Raw genomic sequence first — 7,336 nt, 5'->3', positions numbered from 1 at the left:
GCCAGAGTGACAAATTTACAGGAAGGGCCACTGCCGCACACCCACTCCCGCCGATCAGACTGACATGGAAATCATCTGACCCAGTGTGGGTCGAGCAGTGGCCCCTGCCAAAGCCTCGAATGGATGCCCTTCTCGAGTTAGTTGACCGCGAACTACAACGAGGCCATATAGAACCTTCCACTAGCCCACGGAACACCCCAGTCTTTGTAATACCCAAACGAGCAGGCGAGGGGTTTCGTCTCCTCCACGACCTGTGCGAGGTAAACAAAAAAATCCAGCCAATGGGTCCTGTTCAAACATTGTTGCCCATAAACTCCATGATACCGGAAGGACAACCTTGTGCTGTCCTTGATATTAAAGACTGTTTTTTCTCAATACCTCTGCATGAGGCGGACAAGGAGCGGTTTGCTTTTTCTGTAGTGTTCCCAAACAGCCAACGCCCCAACTTGCGCTTCCAGTGGAAAGTGCTGCCCCAAGGAATGACAAATTCACCCACTATCTGTCAAATCACAGTGGATCGGGCACTGGCACCGGTTCGGTGCAGTGACCCGACTGCAACTATCATTCAATATATGGATGATATTCTGATTGCTGCACCGTCAGGACATGAGGTGGACCACCTGGTGACAATAATTTCAGAAACCCTCAAGACAAACGGGTTTGAAATCGCGAGTGCAAAAATTAAAAGAGGACCCTGTGTAAGTTTTTGGGGAATGGGGATCACAAGTGCTTATATAACACCCCCTCAAGTAAAAATCCGTGGAACCGTTAAAACACTCCATGACATGCAGCAGTTAGTGGGGTCTTTGCAATGGCTCCGCAATGTTGTCCTGATCCCTCCCGAAATCGTGGCCCCCTTGTACGATCTTTTGAAAGGGAAACACCCATGGGAACAAAAAACTCTGACGACAGAAGCAATAAGCTCTCTCAACTTTATCGAACAACAGGTGTCATCAAACACGCTCGCCAGGTGGAACCCGTAATACCACTTGATGTGTATGTGCATTTCACGGAAAGGGGGGGAGTAGGAGCGCTGGCCCAAGGCCCTCCTGAAAAAGCTCAGCCAATACAATGGGTAGTCCTGGGGAAAACGTCACGGGCTTTCTCTCCGGGAGTCGAGTGCCTCGGCAACCTCAGCATGAAAGGCAGAAAACTCGCCCTAAGGCATTGAGCCAGCCAGAATATACCTGCCCTTTCGCAAACAGCTCCCAACACAATCAGTGGCAATGTCAGAATATCTAGCTATAGCCCTCGCCGGATTTGGGGGGGAAGTCCGGTATGCCACAAAGCCCCCCTGGACTCAAGTGCTAGCTATTGTCGACGTCGACCTCCCACGGAAAATCATGGACCGGCCCCAACAGGGACCAACGGTCTTCACAGACGCATCCTCAGCGACCTCAACTGTGGCAGCAGTATGGCAGTCGGGAGGAGAATGGCACTGTGTCAAAATGACCGATCGTGCGATCTCCGTCCAACAGCTGGAAGCGACAGTTGTGTTGCCGTGCCGACTGTTCCCGACAGAACATCTCAACATAGTAACTGATTCAATGTTCGTGGCCAAGCTTTGCTTAGCCATGTCGGGGCCCGGCGTGTCAACATCCACAATAGCTCTGATGCTAGAAGAAGCACTTTTTTCCCGAAAGGGCACTATATCGGTTATCCACGTCAACAGCCATAACCCAATCAAAGGGTCCTTCCAAATTGGCAACAACAAAGCAGATGCCGCTGCAAAAGGGTTGTGGACACTAAGAGATGCCCGCCAATTACATGAGTCCCTCCACATTGGAGCTAAAGCACTAGCAAAGAGATGTGGGATTTCGGCCACTGACGCGAAACATGCAGTAGCTGCATGTCCCCACTGTCAAAAAGCACCATTGTGGTCTAGTGGAGTCAACCCCACTAGAGTACCAATATGATACAGCAAATCAAACTCTGAAATCTAAATTAGAGGTATTAGCAAACCCAGAAGGTTTTACCAACGCCATTCCCTCAGGGGACCAGGCACGCTTATTAGCAACAGCCCTATTAGCACTAAACCAGTTCCCCAGGGGAGACGAGGTGAATAGCCCTGCCCAGAAGCACTGGGCCACTCGAGCGCTAGAAGAAGGCCCGTCGGTCATGATCAGAAATGAGCTAGGAGATTGAGAACAGGGGTGGAAATTAGTTCTGACAGGGCGAGGGTATGCTGCGGTCACAAAAGATAACAGAATCAAATGGTGTCCACTTAAGTCTATCAAGCCAGACCTTCGGAATAAAACTAATGAAAATGGTGAGTTTTTGTCTGCAGGACCGGATCATCGGACACCCCCGTAACCCATATACCCTGGTGACAAGAGAAGATGACGAGTCGGCAGGTGGCCTGTCTGCATCTGAGAGCTCTGCACCGGCGGAGTCCAGACAACGGCGAAACAGCCCCCACGGGGGGGGGGGCTGCGATGTTTTTGTGTGATTTCAATCTTGGGGTTCATAACGCCGTCTAGCGGCTTATATGAACATCAGCCGTGGGAATGGGTACTGGCGAGATGGGAGGACCAGAAGATACTACAAAAGATTGTTACCCCGGGGCCCCCCGGCTTCCAAGTATATCTCTGTGACCTAATCCTCTCACCCCCCTGTTTGAACACTGTAATGTATTATATGTGTCCCAGCTCTAACCCCGGCAAATCTTACTGTAACGTCCCTTATCAGTATTACTGTTCTTGCTGGGGCTGTGAAACCATCGCGTCTGGCTGGAAGGTAGCGAAACCAGACCCGTTTCTTCAGACCAGTTGGGGGCCAACAGGCTGTACCCCTTGGACAGTAGACGGGATGGGAGGGCCAGTGTGCCACGGCAAGGGGTTCAATAAAATAGGTGACTGCCAATACATCTTCTTAAACGTCACCAATGAAAACGACCTGGGATGGACCATCGGCAAAACCTGGGGAAACAGATACTGGCTACCCGGCACAGATAGGGGGGGACTGTTTTTTATTAAAAAACAGGAAGTAAAAAGCAGTACAGCGATTGGCCCCAACGTCGTGACCAAAAGCGATAACCATCAAAGAAAAGAAAGCTTGCAGACTGCCACCCCCGTCCCAACCGATCCCTTACCAACCAAGCAAATAGTTCCCTCAAGCCAACCAAACGTGAACTCTCACCATTTACCCGACAAGCCATTTTTTAGCGTGTTAGATGCCACCTTCCGGTCGCTGAATCAGTCAAACCCAGATCTCATGAATTCTTGTTAGCTATGTTATGTCGTGTACCCTCCCTTCTACGAGGGCATTGTCCTCAGTGCTTCCTTTGACTACTCATCAGACAGCAGTCCAACCCAGTGTAGGTGGGACACACCATGGAAAGGAGTTACCTTGAACCAAGTCAGGGGCCTGGGCGTATGTATCGGTAATGCCGCCCTAGCAAGCTGGGATAGTGCTGTCTGCGCAAAAACCGTTGCTGTTGACAAGACCCGTAATTGGCGATCCCGTCCGCACCCGGAATGTGGATCTGCCATCAATCAGGAGTAACCCCCTGTGTGTCCCTCAAAACTTTTGACGATTTTGCTGACTTTTGTGTACAAATTCTGATTGTTCCTAGGATCCTATACCATCCAGAAGAAGAAATGTACCGTTATTGGGGAGAAGCTGATAGCAGACTTCAAAAAAGAGAAGTACTGACAGCTGTAACTATAGTGACGCTGCTTGGTTTGGGAGCAGCCGGCACGGCCACGGGAGTGACCTTCCTGGTGACCCAGCAACGAGGCCTGTCTCAACTGCAAGCCGCCATCGATGAAGTCCTACAAAAAATCAAGAAATCCATGACCTTTTGGGAGCGATCCCTCTCCTCGCTTTCAGAGGTTGTTTTGCAGAATCGACGGGGATTAGACCTCCTGTTTATGCAACAAGGAGGCCTTTGTGCTGCCCTGAAAGAGGAAAGTTGCTTCTATGCTGACCACACCCGAGTGGTTAGAGACTTGATGGCCAAATTGAGAGAGAGATTGGCTCAAAGAAAAAGAGACAGGGAAGCCCAGCAAGGGTGGTTTGAATCATGGTTTAACCAATCACCACGGCTAACCACCCTGATACCCACCTTGGTAGGACCGATTGCAATGATCCTGCTGACACTGATCTTCGGACCCTGTACATTAAACAGGCTCGTGTCCTTTGTCAAGAGCCGGCTAGAAAAGGTCAACATCATGTTTGTAGAACACCAACAACTGCTCTAAAAATGTACTTGGTCAGTATTTTCCCCCAGGGTATCCCCAGGTATGCCAAGCTACACTCCATTACCCCCAGTCACCCCCCAAGTGCCACTTGCCCAGTGTGCCTTATCTTTGTACTCTTTTTTAGAAATATTTTTACTATTACTATTTTAGCCTGTTTAGTTAGGCATAGGGAGAGGGGAAACGTTGCTAGGTAGGGCCTGGCAGCCAGAAGATGTCGCGCTGTACGGAAACATAGGGCCCCCCTCCAGGTAGCCAACAGCTTGTAGCTTATGACGTCAGCAGACGGAAGTGACACTGTAAACCTAGGCTATATAGTGTCGCGCCGCTCAGCAATAAACGCCATTTGCCATCCAGCACATTGGTGTCTGTGAGCTGATGGACCGTGCGGCCAGGGGTCGGCTGCCATGCCGTTCCTGAGCCAGGTCACCGCGTGCCTGTGAAGGCAACAAACACCTGGTAAAACAAAGAGACCAGACAATGTTGTGGAAGATCTACCAATTAACAGAGCTTGTGTATCGGGGGGTAATGATCCTTTGACATTTGTTGATAATAACTGAACCGAGGAATCGAGCAGTGTTACTGTCTGTGAGGTTGCCAGGTCCAATCCGGCGCTGCCTGAGGTTGCTGGACAGGGACTTGAGGTGTCGGTGCTTCTCTCCGAGGTTGTTGAAATGTCAGCTGTGGCACTTGTGTCTGCGCGCGTCGCTGCCCCGCGCTCCGCGGTCGGTTTCCCTGTATCGGTTGTCCCTGGAAGTCATGCTTAGATCGACATTGATTAGCATAATGACGCCCTTTCCGACATGTCGGACAAACTCCAGGACCAGGAGGTTGTTGTCTATTCCCTGCAGCCCGAGCAAGACAATTTCTCTTTAAATGACCAGGCTTACCACAACCATAGCAATTCCCCACACCACGCATCGCTGCAAAAGCAGCAGCCATAGCTTCAAACTTGTGGTCAACCGTACCGATTCGGTTACATGCTTCCACCATTTCCACCAGAGTGGGATTCGGGTTGGGAAGAGACTAGAGTAGCCTTTTACAATCAACATCAGCATTTTCAACAGCTAGTTTTGTTAGCAATAATATCCCGAGCTTCCGCATTATCTACTTGACGTTCCAAAGCCTGTTTTAGTCTATCAATAAAGTGCATATAAGGTTCTCGAGACTCCTGAGTGATGGTAGTAAAACCTTTTTGTGGCTTTTGTACGTCAGGAACCTGGAAAAAAGCCTTTTTCGCCTGTTCTCTAATTGCCTCGAGAGCCGCACGGGGGCAGTGTTGAGCCCGCGCTACAGGATCAGCACGTGCCCCGGTGCCCGTACGATGCTCTATTGTCAGTGCAGCTAATGCAGCATCATTATGATTGACATACGTGAGCAGGAGTGCTTGCAGTCCCCTCTCCAGTGCGACTCCCATAACGTGTACTGAGTCGGGGTTAGTAGCAATCGTGCTAAAGATTTCAAATCATGAGGAGTCATGACATAAGTATCAAACACAGAAGATAACAGACTTATAAAATAGGGAGAAGAAATACCATGTTCCGTAACCGTGCGGCACAGTTCTTTAACAACCGAAAAAGAAAGAGCCTCCCATCGTGCTCCCCCTGCCCGACCCTGAGAATACAAGACCGGAGCAACTATAGTTTTAGCCATGTCCAAATCCCCCTCCTTTAAGGCTTGTTTCTTTATTTTTGCCCACACATCACGCAGATCAGGAGGGTATAAATCAGGTTCTTGTTCAGGGTCTACCGGTCCCGGGTCAAAGGGGTCTTCTTCTGGCGGATACTCCACTGCATTAACACCCAGGGGTTTAGAGCACTGTGATTTAGAGGCTGGTAAGGAAAGGGCTATAGGAGCTTGCGACTCCTCCTCCTCTCCTTCCTCTGCCTTTTCTTTCTGTGCTTTCAGAGTCTCAAAAATAACTCTCCCTGAAGAGAGCAGACGGTGGGACTCAGTATTGCCTTTTGTCGCAGAATCCCACAATTTCACCCCTGTATCGTCCCAAAGTTCCTGCGTGAGAACTGTAGTTGCAGTCACTGCAGGCATATTTACTTGCACCCACTTAAGCATTGCTTTAAGGTCATGCCCAGAAATACTTTTCTTATGTTTGTTAAGGAGACCTTTCATAAGCTCATATACGCTTCTTTCTGGGGATGAAACCTGATTCCCCATTACGGATTTCCCACAGCTCACCTCTCAACTCCGGAGGGATTTATGGCCGGCCAGCTCCCGCTTCCTTTCGGCGGATCATTCAAAGTTCGGTGGGACTCGCTGCATGTCACTCAGTTAGGCGATTCGAGAGCCCCTCCACGTCAGATCCTTCACCGGATCACGTCGGGGTCACCAATTTGTGGCGAATGAAGAGACGGGACGCGGCTTGATGCAAGCAAGTTGTCGGTTTATTAGTGTTTTTTTACAATTATATACGTTTCTACCTTCTACATATTACACACTGATTGGTTAAATCTTAAGCGTAAAAAACACTGATTGGCTGATATTTAAGGCACACTGGTAGAACAATAGGAACTTATTAGTTTACCTTGACATAGCAACAATTTCTGTTCCAAAACTGGGGGGTTTCTTTCTACGCGGCTTTCTTGATTAACAAAGTTACATATCGGCGCTATCCGTTCCCTTATCTGGGTACTTGTTTCTCTGTCCATCTGGTTGCCTCCTCAACTGTAATGGCTCAGGGGTCTGCAGTTAGCTTGTTCCTTTGTTCCCAGGGCTTGTGCCCTACAAGTTCTAGCAAGTCTCTATTCATCAGGCTATCAGTACTTGGACTCTTGTCCTTGAGGCCTTGTCCTGCACTGTAACACTAACTTCCACACTGACAGCACCATGGTATCTTCCTTAAATTAGTCCCCATGCTGTCCCTGGTGGCTCACCTTTCTGGTGTCACGGTCTCCCGGGATCTTGCAGCCGCCCCGCTGCGCTATTCCGCTTCACCAGGCCCCATCTCCCCAGCAACCCGCTGGTCACAATCTCAGGATCTGCTCCTGACACCCCTTACCGGGGTCATGTCGGCACAGTCTCAGGGTCTCCTTAGGATACCCCTTACTGGGTCACATCAGCACCTTGGGGTCACCAATTGTGGTGATGCAAGTCAAAACCGACTCAAAAATGTGGAGTGGCTG

General features: G+C 49.8%; 1 long non-coding RNA gene across 1 annotated transcript; it reads right to left on the bottom strand.

The window, feature by feature from the left end:
* Window positions 1–5,602: 5,602 nt before the first annotated feature.
* Window positions 5,603–6,507, bottom strand: LOC129783613 (uncharacterized). Its single transcript, XR_008745381.1, has 2 exons — window positions 6,393–6,507; window positions 5,603–6,209 (listed from the first exon to the last, which is right to left on the bottom strand). It is a non-coding gene; the product is annotated as an uncharacterized LOC129783613 (long non-coding RNA).
* Window positions 6,508–7,336: the final 829 nt, after the last annotated feature.

The sequence above is a fragment of the Falco peregrinus genome, unplaced genomic scaffold, assembly GCF_023634155.1.
Source record: "Falco peregrinus isolate bFalPer1 unplaced genomic scaffold, bFalPer1.pri scaffold_58, whole genome shotgun sequence".
Taxonomy (NCBI): Eukaryota; Metazoa; Chordata; class Aves; order Falconiformes; family Falconidae; genus Falco; species Falco peregrinus.
This window is presented reverse-complemented; position numbering and strand designations above follow the sequence as displayed.